The following is a 24,112-nucleotide window of genomic DNA, read 5'->3' as shown; positions in this document are numbered from 1 at the left end:
GAGAGAGAGAGAGAGAGAGAGAGAGAGAGAGAGAGAGAGAGAGAGAGAGAGAGAGAGAGAGAGAGACAGAGACAGAGACAGAGACAGAGACAGAGACAGAGAGAGAGACAGAGAGAGAGAGAGAGAGAGAGAGAGAGAGAGAGAGAGAGAGAGAGAGAGAGAGAGAGAGAGAGAGAGAGAGAGAGAGAGAGAGAGACAGAGACAGAGACAGAGACAGAGAGAGAGACAGAGAGAGAGAGAGAGAGAGAGAGAGAGAGAGAGAGAGAGACAGAGACAGAGACAGAGAGAGAGAGAGAGACAGAGACAGAGAGAGAGAGAGAGAGAGAGAGAGAGAGAGACAGAGACAGAGACAGAGACAGAGAGAGAGAGACAGAGACAGAGACAGAGAGAGAGAGAGAGAGAGAGAGAGAGAGAGAGAGAGAGAGAGAGAGAGAGACAGAGAGAGAGAGAGAGAGAGAGAGAGAGACAGAGAGAGAGAGAGACAGAGAGACAGAGAGACAGAGAGACAGAGAGACAGAGAGACAGAGAGACAGAGACAGAGACCACCCCCCTAATACCCCCCACTAACGACAACACCCAAATTCAGGAAGGTAATTACACACACTCACCAGAAGAATCTAATGCCACTAATGAATCAAATTTCCTTATATCACACACCTTAAACTTTAATCACCCCCTTACCCCCCCTACCCCCCCCCCCCTCCCTTCGTCAGGTTATCACACTCCGAGATTAAAATTTTATGCAAATACGGAAACCAGCGGCGCCCGGGTCTCCTTGTCCGGTCTCTAGGGCCCCTTCCGTTATTGTTGTTGTGTTAATGACGCCATTTTGTAATTGGGACGAGTGGTTGACCCCGAGAGTGTGGATGGGACGGGTGGTTGACCCCTACACCACGCCCACCACCAACACCACGCCCACCACCAACACCACGCCCACCACCAACACCACGCCCACCACCAACACCACGCCCACCACCAACACCACGCCCACCACCACGCCCACAAACAATAAAAATACTCCAACAAACTTAAGACTTGTTCATCCAGATTTGATATGAACAAGACGTTTTGCTGTTGACGTGAAGTGTTGCTGTGGATTTGTGCTGTGGGATGTTGCTATAGCCTTGTGTTCTTACCTCTTACTTCCTTCCTTCGTGAAGGAAGTGTGTGCCCACCTTCGCCACACACACACACACACACACACACACACACACACACACACACACACACACACACACACACACACACACAGGAGTCCTGGGAGCGAGGCGGCGTCTGGACAGGGTGTTGCCTGTCACTTACCGTCACTCTGCCGTCACATTGGCCGCCATGCACGCCACTTTTCTCGACATTCCCCGCCAAAGGTGCCGCAGATGACGCCTCTCCTCGCCCGGGAAATATTACCACAACCCTTCCCTCCCACCTCCATATATATACAACGAAATAAATGCTATTTTATATATATATATATATATATATATATATATATATATATATATATATATATATATATATATATATATATATATATATGTCGTACCTAGTAGCCAGAACGCACTTCTGAGCCTAATATGCAAGACCAAATTTGCCTAATAAGCCAAGTTTTCCTGAATTAATATATTTTCTCTAAATTTTTTCTTATGAAATGATAAAGCTACCCATTTCATTATGTATGAGGTCAATTTTTTTTATTGGAGTTAAAATTAACGTAGATATATGACCGAACCTAACCAACCCTACCTAACCTAACCTAACCTATCTTTATAGGTTAGGTTGGGTTAGGTAGCCGAAAAAGTTAGGTTAGGTTAGGTTAGGTAGGTTAGGTAGTCGAAAAACAATTAATTCATGAAAACTTGGCTTACTAGGCAAATTTGGCCTTGCATAGTAGGCTGAGAAGTGAGTTCTGGCTACTAGGTACGACATATATATATATATATATATATATATATATATATATATATATATATATATATATATATATATATATATATATATATTACACATTTAGGCGTACAGAGAAATGTATATTGAAATATACATCATTAACAATAGAAGCAGTGTCATGCCAGGCTGTAGAGCAAGATGGCACTGTCTTCACCAGTGTTGATCCTTGATCTATGAACGACATGACTAAAGTCACTATAAAGTCACTAAAAAGATCAAGATCACTAAACAAACGGTCACTGCCAACGGAAAAAATGTTATCCATCAAGTATTATCAAAGTCTCTGGTTAGTATAACAGGGGTTACTGACCCTCCATAGTGCTTCCTGTAATTCCTGGCGACACATTTATCAACACACTTGATATGACGATAAGGACGGAGGGCCGCGTTGGTATTATGCCACAGGAAAGGTGCGTTAACAGTGATAAACTTTACTGTGAAACGTTACGTGAAGGAATTCTATATTGATAAGAGGAGGATTCAGGCAAAGGAAGTCTAAGATTTGTCAAAGCTGATCGGAGATAAGAATGGTGCTTACGTAGAGGCTCTAAGGGGCAGGGGCCAGATTCACGAAAGCACTTACGCAAGTACTTACGAACGTGTACAACTTTCCTCAATCTTTGACGGCTTTGGTTACATTTATTAAACAGTTTACTAGTATGAAAACTTCCCATTCAACTGTTGTTATTGTTATAAACAGCCTCCTGGTGCTTCGGAGCTCATTAACTGTTTAATAATTGGAAACAAAGCCGCCAAAGATTGAGAAAAGATGTACAGGTTCGTAAGTGCTTGCGTGAATGCTTTCGTGAATCTGGTCCCTGGCCCAGAGTGTTATGAGAGCAAGACGCTTCACTGACAAGACGTCCGTGAAGGAACTGAAGGCACTGAAAAAGAATTAAAGACAGTGAAGGGCGGCGCTCAATGGCTGACTTATGCAATGATCCAGAATCTTGAACTCTCCTCCTGAGAAGTTGACGCCATCAACTCTACGTGGAGTTTGCACAGCATTCTAGCCAGATACTGTTTCACTCTCACGAGTGTCTGATACTAAGGAGGGGATTAAGTTTCTTGACTCTTTCCTTTGGCTGTTGGGAGTAACTTCCTCTTAACTTGAGGACCGGTTGAGACCCCCACACAAGACTGTTGCCACACACACACACACACACACACACACACACACATCCGGGGCGGTAGGATGATCTTAGCTGCGTCCTCGCCAAGACTTCCTGCACGACATATGTGGTCTCGGGTCCCCATCAGTCTTCCTTCCGTCTCTTTATGTCAAGACTCCTCAGGCTGGAACACATCTCTGGGAGCCAGTCCTGTTTTCCCTGAGAAATTCCTTCCGCTCGTCTGAAATTTTTGCAACACCTTATCTCTGATATCCCAGCCAATGGTGGAGTGCTCGCTCGTACCTGATTGTCACCATCAGGTGACTACCTATCTATCGTGTCTATCGTGGCAATTGAAGCTTTAATGACGTTGGCTTATCTACCATTTTGTTAACACGAGAGGAGCGAATGGAATATAAATTAAATCGACATAAAATTCGCCCCAAAAATCCCGATATTAACCTAAAATATATATATATATTAATCCATTTATACTCCACGATATGGATATTAATCCACGGTAGTGAAGGCCTTCCTGTAACCTATCAAAGCAGCTGTACAACAAATCTTGCATCTATTTTCACATTGATTGATCTCGCGGGCACAATATATTAATTTTTGTTTTGATCTGACAGGTGTGTGTGTGTTGCTGCCCCTTTGACAGGTGTGTGTGTTGCTGCCCCTTTGACAGGTGTGTGTGTTGCTGCCCCTCATCAAGTAGTTCGTGTGTGTGTGTTGGTGTGAAACACTCCGTACCGCTTTGTTACGTATTCAACCCACAGTTTCCGTGTCACACCACTCGTCCATGTTTCTGTGATTGCAATAACATCACAATATATCAACTCGACCGTTTCATTTATTTTATTCCCGCGATTTGTCTAATAAAAGTTTTAGAGCATTATGATGTTTACCTTGTCGTTCCGTTGTCCTGTTTGTGTCGTTCCGTTGTCCTGTTTGTGTCGTTCCGTTGTCCTGTTTGTGTCGTTCCGTTGTCCTGTTTGTGTCGTTCCGTTGTCCTGTTTGTGTCGTTCCGTTGTCCTGTTTGTGTCGTTTCGTTGTCCTGTTTGTGTCGTTCTGTTGTCCTGTTTGTGTCGTTCTGTTGTCCTGTTTGTGTCGTTCTGTTGTCTTGTTTGTGTCGTTTCGTTGTCTTGTTTGTGTCGTTTCGTTGTTTTGTTTGTGTCGTTTCGTTGTTTTGTTTCTGTCGTTCCGTTGTTTTGTTTGTGTCGTTCCATTGTCTTGTTTGTGTCGTTCCGTTGTCTTGTTTGTGTCGTTCCGTTGTCTTGTTTGTGTCGTTCCGTTGTCTTGTTTGTGTCGTTTCGTTGTTTTATTTGTGTCGTTCCGTTGTCTTATTTGTGTCGTTTCGTTGTCTTATTTGTGTCGTTTCGTTGTCTTATTTGTGTCGTTTCGTTGTCTTGTTTGTGTCGTTTCGTTGTTTTGTTTGTGTCGTTTCGTTGTTTTGTTTGTGTCGTTCCGTTGTCTTGTTTGTGTCGTTCCGTTGTCTTGTTTGTGTCGTTCCGTTGTCCTGTTTGTGTCGTTCCGTTGTCCTGTTTGTGTCGTTCCGTTGTCTTATTTGTGTCGTTCCGTTGTCTTATTTGTGTCGTCCCGTTGTCTTAACTCTGTCGTCCCGTTGTCTTACATGTGTCGTTTCGTTGTCTTATTTGTGTCGTCCCGTTGTCTTAACTCTGTCGTCCGAGAATTCTTGACAAGAAATCCAAAACGTTTTCTTGTTCCCACCGCTGCATTTCCTCAGGTACGGCAGCAACACTACTATAGAACAGCGCCTGTGATATATATACGTTGGTGCTGTACCAGCAGCAAGCGAGGCAGCAGCAGGCGAGGCAGCATCAGCAGGCGAGGCAGCAGCAGCAGGCGAGGCAGCAGCAGCAGGCGAGGCAGCAGCAGCAGCAGCAGGCGAGGCAGCAGCAGCAGCAGCAGCAGGCGAGGCAGCAACAGGCGAGGCAGCAGCAGCAGGCGAGGCAGCAGCAGCAGCAGCAGGCGAGGCAGCAGCAGCAGGCGAGGCAGCAGCAGCAGCAGCAGCAGCAGCAGCAGGCGAGGCAGCAGCAGCAGGCGAGGCAGCAGCAGCAGGCAAGGCAGCAGCAGCAGCAGGCGAGGCAGCAGCAGCAGCAGCAGCAGCAGCAGCAGCAGCAGGCGAGGCGGCAGCAGCAGCAGCAGCAGCAGGCGAGGCAGCAGCAGGCGAGGCAACAGCAGCAGGCGAGGCAGTATGAAGAAGCAGCCGTAACAGAAACGTGGTGGTATAAGGCACTTTAACAGTATTGTTGGTCGAGCAGTACCAGGAGGAGGAGGAGGAGGAGGAGGGAGGATAAGGAGGAGGGAGGAGGAAGGAGGAGGGAGGGAGGGAGGATAAGGAGGAAGGAGGAGGAAGGAGGAGGAAGAAGGAGGGAGGAGGAGGGAGGAGAGAGGAGGGAGGAGGAGGGCCGGGAAGAAGACGGCAGGCGAGCGTGAAGCGACAAAACTGTTAATGAGCAGCCAACGGTGCGGAAACACCTCGTTAGTGCCTGTGTGTCATCGCCCTGCATCCTTCTTTTTTACCCCCCCCCTCCCCTCCCTCCCTCCCCCTCCCTCCCTGCTGTGTTGTCGTGGTGTTTACCTCGGTACTTCTCCCTGAGGCACCCTTCTTCCTCCCTCCCTCCCTGGCACTCTCCCTCCCTCTCTCCCTGGCAGCCTCCCTCCCTCCCTGGCACTCTCCCTCCCTCCCTGGCACTCTCCCTCCCTCCCTCCAGTAGTGTTTTGGTCTGGGTACTTCTCCCTGGGACCCGTCATCACTGCTCACTGGGACACCCTTCACCACCACCTCCCTGGCGGCTTCGAGTCTCCTGGTCGCTGGTGTCTAAAGTACTGTTTTTTCTGCATTTTCCCCAGAGGCCTCCCTCCCTCACTCTCTCCCTCACTCCCTCTCTCCCTCCCTCACTCCCTCTCTCCCTCCCTCGTGCTACAGTCTTCAACTCTCTGCAACTCTTCCAAGGCCTCAAGTTTTTTTTGTTCAGAATATTGTTTTCTGGTGTGTGGTAGTCCATCCTGTGTGGTAGTCCATCCTGTGTGGTAGTCCATCCTGTGTGGTAGTCCATCCTGTGTGGTAGTCCATCCTGTGTGGTAGTCCATCCTGTGTGGTAGTCCATCCTGTGTGGTAGTCCATCCTGTGTGGTAGTCCATCCTGTGTGGTAGTCCATCCTGTAGCAGAATTGTTGCTTGTGTGTGGTAGTCCATCCTGTAGCAGAATTGTTGCTTCATCTCGGTGTAGATCTGTTGTGATCAGTTCCCGTGACTGTGTGTGTTAAGCCGGGGGCAGCCTCCCGATTGACGGTCCGCAGCGGGTTCTGTCCTCCATCCTTCCTTCTCTTCTTCCACCCGGGTTCGATCCCCGGTGGAGGCGGAGACAGATGGGCAAAATGTTTCTTTCATCCTGATGCCCCCTGTTACCTAGCAGTAAGTAGGTACCTGGGAGTTTGACAGCTGCTACGGGCTGCTTCCTGGGGTGGTGGTGGCCTGGTTGAGGACCGGGCCGCGGAGACATTAAACCCCGAAATCATCTTAAGATAACCTCAAGAAGAACATTCCATCGCTGCTGCGCTCAGGAGGGGGAGGGCTGTGCGCTCCCCCCCCTCAGACATGTCCTACTGTTCCTTCTCAGTCATTACCGCGAGTACCGCACCGCGCTCCACGGCCGCCAGGGGGAGTGGACCCCCTCACCCCGTGCTTCCCCCGACACCTGTACCTTCCCAGTGTCAACACCCGTAACACAGTGTGTCTTGGGGGGTAGAAGGGACGGTGTATACACCCTGTGTAGTAGGGTGTACACAGTATAGCTGCCGCGAATGGGCCCAAGAGCCCTTTGCCAGATTCCTCTATTCTATAGCCTATTTCGTCTCTTCTTATTTCATTATGTTCTCATGCCTGTGAGGCTTTGTTATCAGTCCTCATTTGAATGTCCAATGTTTCTCGGTTTTCATTCTCAGATGAATGTCCAATTTTGGTTTTGTTAAAATATTATAAAATATCAGAGTAGGTTGTGGTCAACACGACCCCCTCTGGGACTCTCGTGTTAGTGAGGGAGGCGAGGGAGCGTCTTATACCCGTCTTCCGAAAGGTTACAAGAGGCAGCCACATGTTAATTTAAAGCTAAATCTTCACATAATGACGAATCTAGACTAATGAGGATGCCAGTGGGGGGGGGGGGGGGTGGCATTTGTACGGAGACTGGGAGAAGAATGTTGACCAGACCACACACACTAGAAGGTGAAGGGACGACGACGTTTCGGTCCGTCCTGGACCATTCTCAAGTCGATTGTAGACACAATCGACAATCGGTCCGTCCCTTCACCTTCTAGTGTGTGGTCTGGTCAACATAATTTAGCCACGTTATTCTGACTCGTCGCCTGTACTGGGAGAAGAACCTCCCACTCCAAAGTGTTGTGTTTATCAGCTTTTCCAGCCGAGAGAAGTACTATATAGAGAAGTACTTAAATACTACTAGAGTACAGAGAATAAGTACAGTAATACAATAAGTACATAGAAATACTACTAGAGAAGTGAGCGCGATGGGACTGAAGTTAGTCCCCATCTTAATCTGAAGTTAGTTAGTTCCCCATCTGAAGTTAGTCTATTCTTACCGCGCCATAAGGACTGGTCGTAGCAAATCCCCTTCGTCCTTAGAACGTCCACCAAGTTTACACTTGCAAATGGTGGATTATGGAGACTTGCCCACTGCGTCCGTCTCCGCAGCGTGAAGGTAGTATTGTACACTTATCCTATACACAAGGAAACTATCGAAAATCTACTTATATGCCATAAAAGAAGGTTCGGTCCCTATAGGGTTCAGACTTGGAGGAAAGAACAGAGACATGATACCGACGTACAAAATACAAAAGACAAAAAAATATATACAAATATATAAAACATATTTTATTATATATTTACAAATATATAAAAATATATGTATAGTTTTCAAATATACAATATTCAGTGGTGGTGGTGGTGGGTCACACTAGTGGTGGTGGTGGGTCACACTAGTGGTGGTGGTGGGTCACACTAGTGGTGGTGGTGGGTCACACTGGTGGTGGTGGTGGGTCACACTGGTGGTGGTGGTGGGTCACACTGGTGGTGGTGGTGGGTCACACTGGTGGTGGTGGTGGGTCACACTGGTGGTGGTGGTGGGTCACACTGGTGGTGGTGGTGGGTCACACTAGTGGTGGTGGTGGGTCACACTGGTGGTGGTGGGTCACACTGGTGGTGGTGGGTCACACTGGTGGTGGTGGTGGGTCACACTGGTGGTGGTGGGTCACACTGGTGGTGGTGGTGGGTCACACTGGTGGTGGTGGTGGGTCACACTGGTGGTGGTGGTGGGTCACACTGGTGGTGGTGGTGGGTCACACTGGTGGTGGTGGGTCACACTGGTGGTGGTGGGTCACACTGGTGGTGGTGGGTCACACTAGTGGTGGTGGTGGGTCACACTAGTGGTGGTGGGTCACACTAGTGGTGGTGGTGGGTCACACTGGTGGTGGTGGGTCACACTGGTGGTGGTGGGTCACACTGGTGGTGGTGGGTCACACTGGTGGTGGTGGTGGGTCACACTGGTGGTGGTGGGTCACACTAGTGGTGGTGGGTCACACTGGTGGTGGGTCACACTGGTGGTGGTGGGTCACACTGGTGGTGGGTCACAAGTTGAGGTACGAGTAAGACCAACAAATATAGTAAGATATTACTAATATACACAACACAATATTATCAAAATAATCTGAAGTAACTTTGAGCTTAAAGGGAATGAATGCTTTCACGTTGCGTATTGGTATGACCAGGTCCCGCACCTGTGAGCTTATGGCACCAGCACCAGTAAGCCTATCCCCCCTGGCACCAGCACCAGTAAGCCTATACCCCCTGGCACCAGCCCCAGTAAGCCTATCCCCTCTGGCACCAGACCCAGTAAGCCTATCCCCCCTGGCACCAGCCCCAGTAAGCCTATCCCCCCCTGGCACCAGCACCAGTAAGCCTATACCCCCTGGCACCAGCCCCAGTAAGCCTATCCCCCTGGCACCAGCCCCAGTAAGCCTATCCCCCGGGCACCAGCCCCAGTAAGCCTATCCCCCCTGGCACCAGCCCCAGTAAGCCTATCCCCCCTGGCACCAGCCCCAGTAAGCCTATCCCCCCTGGCACCAACACCAATCAGCCTATATGCCCCTGGCACCAAATCAATAAGCTTTTCCCATCCTCCTAAAGGCATGCAAGACGAAGATCCTCGTGGTCTTGTAGCACATAGATGTGCTACAAGATGTACTTGTAGCACATCTTTAGAGAAGAGACTCGGTGACACACCCCCAGCATGGGTTCAGGGATGACAAATCGTGTCTCACAGGTTTAATAAAGATCATTAACCGGGCAAACATTAAGAAAAAGAAGGGTGGACCAGAGGAAATAGGCTCATTTCTCTCAATGTTTGCTAGCGATGCTAAAATTATGAGAAAGAATAAGACAGAGGAGAAGAGCAAGAGAGCGCAAGATGTCTTGGATAGACTAAAGGAATGGTCCAGCAGTAATTTATAAGGTAATGAAAAATAGGTATAGGGAGCAAGAGGCCGAGCACAATATACCGGTTGGGAGATGAACTCCTTCAGAAACCAGGAAGAGAGAAAGATCTGGGGGTTGATATCACACCAGACCTGTCGCCGGAAGCCCACATCAAAAGGACATCATCAGCGACATGTGCAAGGCGGGCTAATATAAGAACTACCTCTAGAAACTTTTGTCAGGAATTATTCAGAAACTCGTATACCACATGTCAGACCAGTACTGACCTAAGGAGCTCCAGCTTGGAGTCCATATCTAGTCAAACACAAGACGAAGTTAGAACTAGTTTAGCGGTATGCCACCAGAGTGCCCCCGAGCTGAGAGGTCTGAGATACGTGGGAAGACTACGTTAATGACGGTGTCACGGTGTCATGGTGTCACGATGTCACGGTGTCACGGTGTCACGGTGTCACGGTGTCACGGTGTCACGGGGTCGCGGGCTTAAACTTAACACACACTATCTTCTCCCAAGAGGGTGAAGATATTTCTAAGTGTTAACTTCTGAATACCGAATACCGTGGGTATGTGTCGTCATCTTCCCTGCTGCAATTTACACCCCGTCTTATCCCCCGGCAGCTCAGGTTCCCTACGTCGCCTCCACCTGCGTCTTGTCCTACACCTCCTCCACCTGCGTCTTGTCCTACACCGCCTCCACCTGCGTCTTGTCCTACACCGCCTCCACCTGCGTCTTGTCCTACACCGCCTCCCTCGGTCTCTCACCTTCCTTGGCTCTGATTGCTGCCAGTATTTTCGTAATAGATCCAATGAGCCGTCTATGATGAGTGGGGCAAAATGCTTACAGATGGGGTTGAGCGGCCATAACAGCTTTCTAACTCGGTTTGGGCCCATTCCCACCCGGCCAAACCTCGTTACCGCTTCCATGGAGTGGCCTCAAGTCACCTCGACCAACTAATCAAAAATCCGATGGCTCCTCCACCTGCTGGCCGGCGAGCCATCCAGCCAGTCAGTCACCAGAGGGCTTTGGCGGCAGGAAAAGGTTCGCGTCCCTAGCGAATTGTCGTAATGGTTGCTCACCCACCTAGCCACCTTCTTATTGGTTAATGACCGGATGATGCCACACACTCGACGTTCATCAGATCCCGGTCCAGATGCGAGATAAGCAGCGGGGTTTGAGCGCAAATATAAAAGTCAAACCTTCACTTTTAACGGAGGGTCCACGTGGCCAGTGTGACTGATGGGCGGGCAGGGGCCAGCCAGACGCTGATTGGTCGGCGGTGCAGCCAATGAGTGCTCGGCGCGCGGCCACTCTTTATTGATTCCTGGCCACCACACCCGCCCGCCGGGTTACAAGAAGAATCTATAATTTATGGCCCAACCAGGAGACTCTGGATATGGAGTTCCAGCCCATCTGACCACCGACCTAATTATTATCTCCGCAAGGTGGATAAATCCTCGTTTGCTTTGTATATTATAAAGGAAGAGTTACCGCCTCGGCGCGGGTGATGTAGTCCCAGTAATTTACACAGCGGGGACCTTTTTTTCATTTTTTTTTACAGGATTTACCGAAACAATGAGTTTTGGAGAAAATTAAGGATAATTAAATTGTGGTTGATATAGCAAAGTGAGCGGCGGTGGTGGAATGAAGCGAAGCGTTAATTAAAGAGACCTTATACCTCATAATAAAAGCGAATTGCCAACCTCACTTGGTTATCAAATATTGTTAGGAAGAATGTGCCGGGCAGGACTGGTGTTCACAGCGGCGCCTTGGAGCGCCTCCTCTACCAGCCAGACATCCTTATACCAAAATGGCAGCCGCTGAACACGACATCATTCTCCTACCCTGAGCTGGAGTGAGGGACGGGCCTTGCTAATTACACTACATCTGTGACTAGTTAATCAAACGCACGTCTCAAGCAAATAAACTAAATTAATTCCGGAATTGCTGCTGGTACAGTTTCTTCTTATCTTCCTCACCCAGTTAGCAGGACTGATGCCATTTTATGCAGTAATGAATGAATGTGATATCTCACCCCCTGGAGGGCGCCGCAAGAGCCGCCCGGGTCTTAAGACATAATTATAACGCGCCGGGCTGTGTGGTGGATTGGATTAAAAGTTGGATATGAGTTGCCTCCGAGATTGAAAGGATCAGAGATTCACGGCATTTAGGGATTACGTGTTTTAAGGTGGTAAGCCAGTCTGGCAACAGTGTTGTGGAGGTGTGTGGTGGGGGCCAGATCCCTCCACGGTCACCACCACACTCCCAGCTGTGGTGGCGGCCAGATCCCTCCACGGTCACCACCATACTCCCAGCTGTGGTGGCGGCCAGATCCCTCCACGGTCACCACCACACTCCCAGCTGTGGTGGCGGCCAGATCCCTCCACGGTCACCACCACACTCCCAGCTGTGGTGGCGGCCAGATCCCTCCACGGTCACCACCACACTCCCAGCTGTGGTGGCGGCCAGATCCCTCCACGGTCACCACCACACTCCCAGCTGTGGTGGCGGCCAGATCCCTCCACAGCCACCATCGCCACCACATACACGCTCCACACCTCGTAATATTTTACAACCAACTGTTGTGAGGAATGTGGCGAGGCGCGGGTGGAAGTACCCATGATGTGGTCAGACCTTCACACTGGCAGTGTTAAACCCACAGCCAGTGTGTGTGTGTGGGGGGGGGGGCCAAGGAGAGCCCCACCATGGGGCGATGTCTGCAGGCAAGTGTGACTCCCGGGGTCGGTGGAACAGTGTGGGAGGAGCACACCCACACACCCACACTGCCTACACACCCATGTGTGTAGGCAGTGTGTGGCCCGGATGACCATAGCATTGGCTTGAGGGACGTCGGTCCTGGCTACTCTGGCAACAGCTGTCGACTCTCCCACAGTGGCTCGTTCGTACTAAATTTTTGGTGGCCAGTGTGAGAGAGCGTTTCTAGGAGGGAGGCAGGGCATGTGAGGGACTATCAGGGGGTGTGTTTGTGAGGGAGGTAATATGGAGCATGCTTGTGAGTATGTAGGCTGGTCCACATGAAGGTTTGGCTGGCATAGGGGGCCAAGTATGCACACACACACACACACGTCGACTAATAAGGTGGTCACCCCAAACTGAATGGGTGTGCCAGGGGGGTTCAGAAGGCGCTCCTAGCTACTCGAAAGTGCTGGGGACTGGAAACACAGCTAGGAGCCACGCAGGGTCCTAGCTATATTATCCTGCCGTCAACCTGCGCCGCCATGAATAACTATCACGCACACCGGCGAGGACCTTCCTGAAGGAGGACAGGCGGCGAGGCAGCGGGAGGGTGTAGCGTGGTGAACATGATACATGGTCAGGAGACACGCCCCGGACGGGTAGCGGGCGGCGCTCTGCACGCTCCAGCGCCGCTACACACGCTCCAGTGGCCCCCGACGCCAGGTGCAGGCGCTACCACACAAGAGCCTGGCAGAGAGGGCTCGTAGCCCTTCAGTTACAGCCCTATAGAGGCAACACAGGAGGCGTTATACTAGTTACTACAAGAGGTACTACACGAGTCTCCATAGGAGGCAGTAGAGGAGGCCTCATGGAAGGTACCAAACGAGACAATAACACATTATGAGGTAATAGAGGAGGCTCTACATAAGGTACCATGCGAGACACCATAGTGAGGTACCATAAGTAATAATATATAAGAGGCCTCTGCAAGAGTCTAGCAGGATGGGCGCACTAGAGTTCCCACGGCAGGACCCACATTATAAACAACAGGAAGAACCACAGAGAGACCCCATGGTTCAAGCAACAGAAGGGCCCACAGCACAAACCATAAAATGATCCACAGAACACGCCATAGAAGGTATCTCAGTAGTCCATACTGAAGCTTCAATAGGAGACACTGCTGAACATCCCAAAGAAGAGCCATCAGAAATGCCCTACAGGAGACCCAAGAGAAGGGGCCCCACAGGAGACCCAACAGAAGGGCCCTACAGGAGACCCAACAGAAGGGCCGTACAGGAGACCCAAGAGAAGGGGCCCCACAGGAGACCCAACAGAAGGGCCCTACAGGAGACCCAACAGAAGGGCCGTACAGGAGACCCAACAGAAGGGCCCCACAGGAGACCCAACAGAAGGGCCCCACAGGAGACCCAACAGAAGGGCCCTACAGGAGACCCAACAGAAGGGCCCTACAGGAGACCCAACAGAAGGGCCCTACAGGAGACCCAACAGAAGGGCCCTACAGGAGACCCAACAGAAGGGCCCTACAGGAGACCCAACAGAAGGGCCCTACAGGAGACCCAACAGAAGGGCCCTACAGGAGACCCAACAGAAGGGCCCTACAGGAGACCCAACAGAAGGGCCCTACAGGAGACCCAACAGAAGGGCCCTACAGGAGACCCAACAGAAGGGCCCTACAGGAGACCCAACAGAAGGGCCCTACAGGAGACCCAACAGAAGGGCCCTACAGGAGACCCAACAGAAGGGCCCTACAGGAGACCCAACAGAAGGGCCCCACAGGAGACCCAACAGAAGGGCCCCACAGGTGGCTGGGAGACAGGCGGCCCCGCCTGGCGAATATCATCTGCACCAGTGAGTAATGGACCAACTTTATGAATAAAGAAGGTTACTTAGACGATGGCTGTGCTAGCTCTGGCTGACTGGCCGGACCGGGCCGAGTACCAGACAGGACCCGACCTGGCCGGACTGGGCCGAGTACCAGACAGGACCCGACCTGGCCGGACTGGGCCGAGAACCAGAGAGGACCCGACCTGGCCGGACTGGGCCGAGAACCAGAGAGGACCCGACCTGGCCGGACTGGGCCGAGAACCAGAGAGGATCCGACCTGGCCGGACTGGGCCGAGAACCAGAGAGGACCCGACCTGGCCGGACTGGGCCGAGAACCAGAGAGGACCCGACCTGGCCGGACTGGGCCGAGAACCAGAGAGGACCCGACCTGGCCGGACTGGGCCGAGAACCAGACAGGACTCGACCTGGCCGGACCGGGCCGAGTACCAGACAGGACCGGACCTGGCCGGACTGGGCCGAGAACCAGAGAGGACCAGACAAAAAAAAGCAGACCAGAGTGCGTCTGGGAGGATTGATGAGAATTAGAGAATGTTAGGTGGAGCCAAGGAGATGAACCAAGGAGATGAGCCAAAGTGAACGCCAAGTCAGATAATTGTGACAAAAAGTGTTCAATACTTCAGCAGGATTCCGTGATATTGTGTTAAAACTCCTTTCTTCTGCTCACCATCTCAACACACTCATGCTCGAGTCGTCCTACGAGTCGTCCTACGAGTCGTCCCACACCGAGTTAGGATGAGTCGTCTCGCATTCATCTAAACTAGTGCTCATCCGACTCAAGAAAATAATTATACAAGATGATTCGTCAGTGTTAACTACCGAGGTAATTAAATGCAAATCGTAAGGAGGTATTTATGCATTACGCCAACATGTGTAAATTTCGAAAGCGACCGGGTCAGGGAGCTGGAATTTATTCTCCTACCACATTTGTTTGTGCATATCTTGGGGCCTGCCTGTACTCTGTCGTCCTGCGAGCTTATACTAAGTGAAACGCGGGTTGGAGACACCGTAGACTTTCCAAGCGGCAGGCGATGGCGCGCTCAAATAACACCATTCACGTACGCTATTTTGAGCAGGGAACTGATGGTTGTTACATTACTACACAGTTTGTTATACTGGCAGCTTGTTAGTGATATACTAATAGCTTGTTGGGGCTATGCTGGTTGCTTGTACTGGTTGAAGTTAAGGTGCTTGCCAAATATAAATATATATATATATATATATATATATATATATATATATATATATATATATATATATATATATATATATATATATATATATATATGTCGTACCTAGTAGCCACAACGCACTTCTCAGTCTACTATGCAAGGCCCAATTTGCCTAATAAGCCAAGTTTTCATGAATTAATTGTTTTTCGACTACCTAACCTACCTAACCTAACCTAACTTTTTCTGCTACCTAACCTAACCTAACCTATAAAGATAGGTTAGGTAGGGTTGGTTAGGTTCGGTCATATATCTACGTTAATTCTAACTCCAATAAAAAAAAATTGACCTAATACATAATGAAATGAGTAGCTTTATAATTTCATAAGGAAAAAATTAGAGAAATTATATTAATTCAGTAAAACTTGGCTTATTAGGCAAATCGGGCCTTGCATAGTAGGCTGAGAAGTGCGTTCTGGCTACTAGGTACGACATATATATATATATATATATATATATATATATATATATATATATATATATATATATATATATATATATATTTATATATATATATATATATATATAATAATATAAATATAAATATATATATATATATATATATATATATATATATATATATATATATATATATATATATATATATATATTTATATTATTATATATATATATATATATAAATATATATATATATAAATATATATATATATATATATATATATATATATATATATATATATATATATATATATATATATATATATATGTCGTACCTAGTAGCCAGAACGCACTTCTCAGCCTACTATGCAAGGCCCGATTTGCCTAATAAGCCAAGTTTTACTGAATTAATATAATTTCTCTAATTTTTTCCTTATGAAATTATAAAGCTACTCATTTCATTATGTATTAGGTCAATTTTTTTTTATTGGAGTTAGAATTAACGTAGATATATGACCGAACCTAACCAACCCTACCTAACCTATCTTTATAGGTTAGGTTAGGTTAGGTAGCAGAAAAAGTTAGGTTAGGTTAGGTTAGGTAGGTTAGGTAGTCGAAAAACAATTAATTCATGAAAACTTGGCTTATTAGGCAAATTGGGCCTTGCATAGTAGACTGAGAAGTGCGTTGTGGCTACTAGGTACGACATATATATATATATATATATATATATATATATATATATATATATATATATATATATATATATATTTATATATATATATATTTATATATATATATATATAATAATATAAATATAAATATATATTATATATATATATATATATATATATATATATATATATATATATATATATATATATATTCAGAAAAATAAGTGCATATCTTAATAAGAACTAATTATCTCTGCATGTTGCACAAAACACATCTTTTCAGCAACTTAGACTACAAAATACAGAGCCTCGCTAAGCGCTAAACTTTGCGTATGTCGATTATATCTTGTTAAATGTATAAGGAATAAACATATTTCCACGTAATTTACATTCGCAGTATTGACTTCTTTCCGAGGTCAATACTGCATTATATATCAAAGGCAGCTTGAGTTCCCTTTGATATATACAATGGGAGGCCCAGCCAGCTGGCTAGGGCCTCTACGCCAGTGACCAGCCAGCTGGCTAGGGCCTCTACGCCATTGACCAGCCAGCTGGTTAGGGCCTCTACGCCAGTGACCAGCCAGCTGGCTAGGGCCTCTACGCCAGTGACCAGCCAGCTGGTTAGGGCCTCTACGCCAGTGACCAGCCAGCTGGTTAGGGCCTCTACGCCAGTGACCAGCCAGCTGGTTAGGGCCTCTACGCCAGTGACCAGCCAGCTGGCTAGGGCCTCTACGCCAGTGACCAGCCAGCTGGCTAGGGCCTCTACGCCAGTGACCAGCCAGCTGGCTAGGGCCTCTACGCCAGTGACCAGCCAGCTGGCTAGGGCCTCTACGCCAGTGACCAGCCAGCTGGCTAGGGCCTCTACGCCAGTGACCAGCCAGCTGGCTAGGGCCTCTACGCCAGTGACCAGCCAGCTGGCTAGGGCCTCTACGCCAGGTATTAACACATACAGAGGGAATTAACTCCTTCAGCAGGTAGGGTGGTTCTTGGGGGGGGGAGGGGAGAGAAGATCGAGTCATTTTTCCATCCTGACCTTCGCGGTGATTACCAAACAACAAAGACCGATGATTGGCCGATTAGGTGATTAGGCCAATCAACGGGGAGAGGGCGTGAGGGATTGAGTTACCTCGAGGAAAAAACCGTACGGAGGTCCGATTCCTACTTTGTGTTCTTTTCCAATGGAGATTTTCTTGGATGTTGGTTAAACCCGGTGCAAAAGTTGCTTATTTTGTGCCGCGAGGTTTTTGCTCGCGTTAATTGTGTTTGGTGATTATTGACAATTAGATTGTCAGCGACGGCTGGGAGGTAATGAGGAAGAGGGAATGACACCTTCCTCACTCAGCCTGGGTTATGAGGAAGAGTTTAAGTGACACCTTCCTCACTCAGCCTGGGTTATGAGGAAGAGTTTAAGTGACACCTTCCTCACTCAGCCCGGGTTATGAGGAAGAGTTTAAGTGACACCTTCCTCACTCAGCCCGGGTTATGAGGAAGAGTTTAAGTGACACCTTCCTCACTCAGCCCGGGTTATGAGGAAGAGTTTAAGTGACACCTTCCTCACTCAGCCTGGGTTATGAGGAAGAGGGAATGCCACCTTCCTCACTCAGCCCGGGTTATGAGGAAGAGTTTAAGTGACACCTTCCTCACTCAGCCTGGGTTATGAGGAAGAGTTTAAGTGACATCTTCCTCACTCAGCCTGGGTTATGAGGAAGAGTTTAAGTGACACCTTCCTCACTCAGCCTGGGTTATGAGGAAGAGTTTAAGTGACACCTTCCTCACTCAGCCCGGGTTATGAGGAAGAGTTTAAGTGACACCTTCCTCACTCAGCCTGGGTTATGAGGAAGAGTTTAAGTGACACCTTCCTCACTCAGCCTGGGTTATGAGGAAGAGTTTAAGTGACACCTTCCTCACTCAGCCTGGGTTATGAGGAAGAGTTTAAGTGACACCTTCCTCACTCAGCCCGGGTTATGAGGAAGAGTTTAAGTGACACCTTCCTCACTCAGCCCGGGTTATGAGGAAGAGTTTAAGTGACACCTTCCTCACTCAGCCCGGGTTATGAGGAAGAGTTTAAGTGACACCTTCCTCACTCAGCCCGGGTTATGAGGAAGAGTTTAAGTGACACCTTCCTCACTCAGCCTGGGTTATGAGGAAGAGTTTAAGTGACACCTTCCTCACTCAGCCCGGGTTATGAGGAAGAGTTTAAGTGACACCTTCCTCACTCAGCCCGGGTTATGAGGAAGAGTTTAAGTGACACCTTACCTCTATCTCTTTTTGTCTTTTGTACTCGTGTCAGGCCCTTCAGGGCCTGACTTTCAATTCCCTTCGTTGTTATAAATACATTTACATTCTACCTCATTAAACATATATGTATGTTGCATCTCACTGGACATTAACACCTGTGGCGGGTGTGGCGTCAGGACCAGTGTGGGTTGTGGGTGTGGCGTCAGGACCAGTGTGGGTGGTGGGTGTGGCGTCAGGACCAGTGTGGGTGGTGGGTGTGGCGTCAGGACCAGTGTGGGTGGTGGGTGTGGCGTCAGGACCAGTGTGGGTGGCAGGTGTGGCGTCAGGACCAGTGTGGGTGGCGGGTGTGGCGTCAGGACCAGTGTGGGTGGCGGGTGTGGCGTCAGGACCAGTGTGGGTGGTGGGTGTGGCGTCAGGACCAGTGTGGGTGGTGGGTGTGGCGTCAGGACCAGTGTGGGTGGTGGGTGTGGCGTCAGGACCAGTGTGGGTGGTGGGTGTGGCGTCAGGACCAGTGTGGGTGGCAGGTGTGGCGTCAGGACCAGTGTGGGTGGCGGGTGTGGCGTCAGGACCAGTGTGGGTGGTGGGTGTGGCGTCAGGACCAGTGTGGGTGGCGGGTGTGGCGTCAGGACCAGTGTGGGTGGTGGGTGTGGCGTCAGGACCAGTGTGGGTGGTGGGTGTGGCGTCAGGACCAGTGTGGGTGGTGGGTGTGGCGTCAGGACCAGTGTGGGTGGTGGGTGTGGCGTCAGGACCAGTGTGGGTGGTGGGTGTGGCGTCAGGACCAGTGTGGGTGGCAGGTGTGGCGTCAGGACCAGTGTGGGTGGCGGGTGTGGCGTCAGGACCAGTGTGGGTGGTGGGTGTGGCGTCAGGACCAGTGTGGGTGGCGGGTGTGGCGTCAGGACCAGTGTGGGTGGTGGGTGTGGCGTCAGGACCAGTGTGGGTGGTGGGTGTGGCGTCAGGACCAGTGTGGGTGGTGGGTGTGGCGTCAGGACCAGTGTGGGTGGTGGGTGTGGCGTCAGGACCAGTGTGGGTGGTGGGTGTGGCGTCAGGACCAGTGTGGGTGGCAGGTGCGGCGTCAGGACCAGTGTGGGTGGCGGGTGTGGCGTCAGGACCAGTGTGGGTGGTGGGTGTGGCGTCAGGACCAGTGTGGGTGGCGGGTGTGGCGTCAGGACCAGTGTGGGTGGTGGGTGTGGCGTCAGGACCAGTGTGGGTGGTGGGTGTGGCGTCAGGACCAGTGTGGGTGGTGGGTGTGGCGTCAGGACCAGTGTGGGTGGCAGGTGTGGCGTCAGGACCAGTGTGGGTGGCGGGTGTGGCGTCAGGACCAGTGTGGGTGGCGGGTGTGGCGTCAGGACCAGTGTGGGTGGTGGGTGTGGCGTCAGGACCAGTGTGGGTGGTGGGTGTGGCGTCAGGACCAGTGTGGGTGGTGGGTGTGGCGTCAGGACCAGTGTGGGTGGTGGGTGTGGCGTCAGGACCAGTGTGGGTGGTGGGTGTGGCGTCAGGACCAGTGTGGGTGGTGGGTGTGGCGTCAGGACCAGTGTGGGTGGTGGGTGTGGCGTCAGGACCAGTGTGGGTGGTGGGTGTGGCGTCAGGACCAGTGTGGGTGGTGGGTGTGGCGTCAGGACCAGTGTGGGTGGTGGGTGTGGCGTCAGGACCAGTGTGGGTGGTGGGTGTGGCGTCAGGACCAGTGTGGGTGGTGGGTGTGGCGTCAGGACCAGTGTGGGTGGTGGGTGTGGCGTCAGGACCAGTGTGGGTGGTGGGTGTGGCGTCAGGACCAGTGTGGGTGGTGGGTGTGGCGTCAGGACCAGTGTGGGTGGTGGGTGTGGCGCTCAGGGCTGCCTGCATCTCTCATGCCCCCCCCCCTGGAAGGGGAAGTATTTCTCATGCCCCCCCCACTGGAAGGGGAAGCATCTCTCATGCCCCCCCTGGAAGGGGAAGCATCTCTCATGCCTCCCCTGGAAGGGGAAGCATCTCTCATGCCCCCCTGGAAGAGGAAGCATCTCTCATGCCCCCCCTGGAAGGGGAAGCATCTCTCATGCCTCCCCTGGAAGGGGAAGCATCTCTCATGCCTCCTCTGGAAGGGGAAGCATCTCTCATGCCCCCCCTGGAAGGGGAAGCATCTCTCATGCCTCCCCTGGAAGGGGAAGCATCTCTCATGCCCCCCTGGAAGAGGAAGCATCTCTCATGCCCCCCCTGGAAGAGGAAGCATCTCTCATGCCCCCCCTGGAAGGGGAAGCATCTCTCATGCCTCCCCTGGAAGGGGAAGCATCTCTCATGCCCCCCCTGGAAGGGGAAGCATCTCTCATGCCTCCCCTGGAAGGGGAAGCATCTCTCATGCCTCCCCTGGAAGGGGAAGCATCTCTCATGCCCCCCCCCCCCCTGGAAGAAATAACACTGCGTAACCTCCAGACCACACTATCTACGCCTGACCACACTATCTACGCCTGACCACACTATCTACGCCTGACCACACTGTGTCTCCCTTGCTTGCCACTATCTCTCCATCTCTGTACCGTGTCTGCCTCTCTTTATCTCTGCTATTCTGCCTATTCTTTACACGTCTGCTTGTCTGTGACGACCACTAAGCTAATATGTCTGTTTATATCCTTCCCCCTCCCTCACCCTCTCCCTCTCTCACCCTAAAAACACTCCCTCTCTCTCTCTCTCTCTCTCTCCATATTCCTGGTCAACTTACTCCCTCCTTCCATATCATCCTGGGACAAAATATAATTCCTTAATTTCTCTTTTTTTTTTCTTTGAGAACGCACTTTGTTATATTTTTGTTTAAACTAATGGTAGAACTCCATTGAAACAGCGTTGATGTTCTTAGCTGGGCACCAGAGGCTAGGAGGTGTTATCATGGACCACCTCACAAGGAACCCGTCTCTTAATGCTGAGCTGTTTAATGGAGGCATTATTGTTATTTAATATTAAGTTGCAATCATAATAGAGTTACTGGGTGAGGGGGGGAGAGGTACTGGGTGAGGAGGGGAGAGGTACTGGGTGAGGGGGGGAGAGGTACTGGGTGAGGGGAGGAGAGGTACTGGGTGAGGGGGGGAGAGGTACTGGGTGAGGGGCGGGGAGGTGCTGGGTGAGGGGGCGGGGAGGTGCTGGGTGAGGGGGCGGGGAGGTGCTGGGTGAGGGGGGGAGAGGTACTGGGTGAGGGGGGGAGAGGTACTGGGTGAGGGGCGGGGAGGTGCTGGGCGAGGGGGCGGGGAGGTGCTGGGTGAGGGGGCGGGGAGGTGCTGGGTGAGGGGGCGGGGAGGTGCTGGGTGAGGGGGCGGGGAGGTGCTGGGTGAGGGGGCGGGGAGGTGCTGGGTGAGGGGGGAGAGGTACTGGGTGAGGGGGGGGGAGAGGTACTGGGTGAGGGGAGGGGAGATACTGGGTGAGGGGCGGGGAGGTGCTGGGTGAGGAGGGGGGGAGGTACTGGGTGAGGTCTCTCTCTGTCTGTCTCTCTCTCTCTGTCTCTCTCTCTCTCTCTGTCTCTCTCAGGAGCCTCACTGTCCAAAATATATCCTCCTCCCTCATCTCTCCTTGGCCAGCATGAGGGGCCTCGCAACTGAGTGGACAGAGCTTGGGGGTCGTAGTTCTAAGAGCCCGGGTTTGATTCTCGGCCGAGGCAGAAACAAATAGGACACAGTTTCATTCACCCTGATGCCTCTTTTCAACTTGCAGTAAATGGGTACCTGGGAGCTAGACCACCTGCTTCCTGGTGATGTGTGTGTGCGTGTGCGTGCTCACCTAGTTGTGTTTGCGGAGGTTGAGCTCTGGCTTTTTGGTCCCGCCTCTCAACTGTTAATCAACAGGTGTACAGGTTCCTGAGCCTATTGGGCTCTATCATATCTACATTTGAAACTGTGTATGGAGTCAGCCTCCACCACATCACTTCCTAATGCATTCCATCCGTTAACTACTCTGCCACTGAAAAAGCTCTTTCTAACGTCCCTGTGGCTCATGTGGGTACTCAGTTTCCACCTGTGTCCCCTTGTTCGCGTATCACCCGTGCTAAACAGTTTATCCTTTTTAATCACGTTAATTCATCTGAGAATTTTGTAGATAGTGATCATGTCTCCACTTACTCTTGTGTCTTTCAGTGTCGTGAGGTGCATTTCACGCACGCACGCACTTTGTGTGTGCGCGCGTGCGTGCGTGGATGCGTGTTAGAGAGAAATATATATGCAATAGACATAATAAATGGAAAACAGATTGGTTAGAAAGGCGGAATCCTAGAGCTAATAGCTCGATCCTGCAGGCACAAATAGTAAACACACGCACTCCCCCTCTCCCCCCGTCTCTCTCTCTCTCTCTCTCTCTCTCTCTCTCTCTCTCTCTCTCTCTCTCTCTCTCTCTCTCTCTCTCTCTCTCTCTCTCTCTCTCTCTCTCTCTCTCTCTCACTCTCACTCTCCTTACTCTCCCGTTCTCTCTCACCGGGCCCCCACACTCCCCCCCCCTTGAATTATGCAGGCTACCGCGGCAGAAGAAAAAGTCGGTTTTATTTGTGCGGGTTTACGAGGCTGTTAAGGGTCCGGCTCGGCTACAGGCGGGGAACGGAGTTACTGCCTCCCGCCCCGCCCCGCCCCGGGGGATGGGAAGCGGGGACAGACGACGCCCCGTACCTCCTCCCACTTGGGATAGACGTGCACACCATCTCATGGTGAGAGGTGCTGCGATTTGGAATAGATAAGGCAAGGATCTGGAAGAGAGAAGACCTGGATCTGGGGAAGATGTTCATGGTAGTGCCCGGGGCTCACGTGACCGGGGCTCACGTGTCCGGGGCTCACGTGTCCGGGGCTCACGTGTCCGGGGCTCACGTGACCGGGGCTCACGTGTCCGGGGCTCACGTGTCCGGGGCTCACGTGTCCGGGGCTCACGTGCTCGGGGCTAACATGAACCAATAAGCAGGCGAATGGTGCCACATAACATTATATTTATCCTCAAAAGCCAAACCCAGCAGCTGGGACAAGGCTTGGCACCGTGGCTCTCCCTCCCTCACCTTCCTCCCAGACCCAGCAGCTAGGCCTAGCCAGCGGCTACTGTGGCTCTGTGGTTCGCCTCGTCTTTCACATTCTTTAATTTCCTTCTGGTGACCTTTACACTTCACATCTGTGGACGTTTGCTGTTTTAAATGCCAGAGGTCAGGTCAGGTAATTCTCGGGAGAGAACACTAAGCCAGTACGACTATATGGCACTTGGAAGGAGTCAGGATAGGGATTTGGGATGGGACGGGAAGGGACAGGAATGGTGCCCAACTACTTGGACGGTCGGGGGATCGGACGCCGACCTGCAGGAAGCGAGATCTTCGCTCTACCAACCAATCCAAGTGGTTGAACTTCAGTGCCAGAGTTGGATGTTAAGAATGAGGGTGTTGGGTGAGGGATGATGGGGAGAAGGGGTAATGGGAAGGGAAGGTAGACGGCGATGGGAAAG

The 24,112-nt window shown here is 50.8% G+C and overlaps 1 protein-coding gene across 1 annotated transcript in view; it reads left to right on the top strand.

Annotated features, from left to right (window-relative positions):
* LOC123760538 (paired mesoderm homeobox protein 2B) overlaps positions 1 to 24,112 on the top strand; it is a 175,277-nt gene that overhangs the window by 115,946 nt on the left and 35,219 nt on the right. The gene's annotated exons all lie outside the window — the stretch shown is intronic.

Source organism: Procambarus clarkii, chromosome 39 (genome assembly GCF_040958095.1).
Source record: "Procambarus clarkii isolate CNS0578487 chromosome 39, FALCON_Pclarkii_2.0, whole genome shotgun sequence".
Lineage (NCBI taxonomy): Eukaryota > Metazoa > Arthropoda > Malacostraca > Decapoda > Cambaridae > Procambarus > Procambarus clarkii.
Note: the sequence above shows the minus strand (reverse complement) of the source record. Positions and strands in the feature narration are given on the sequence as shown.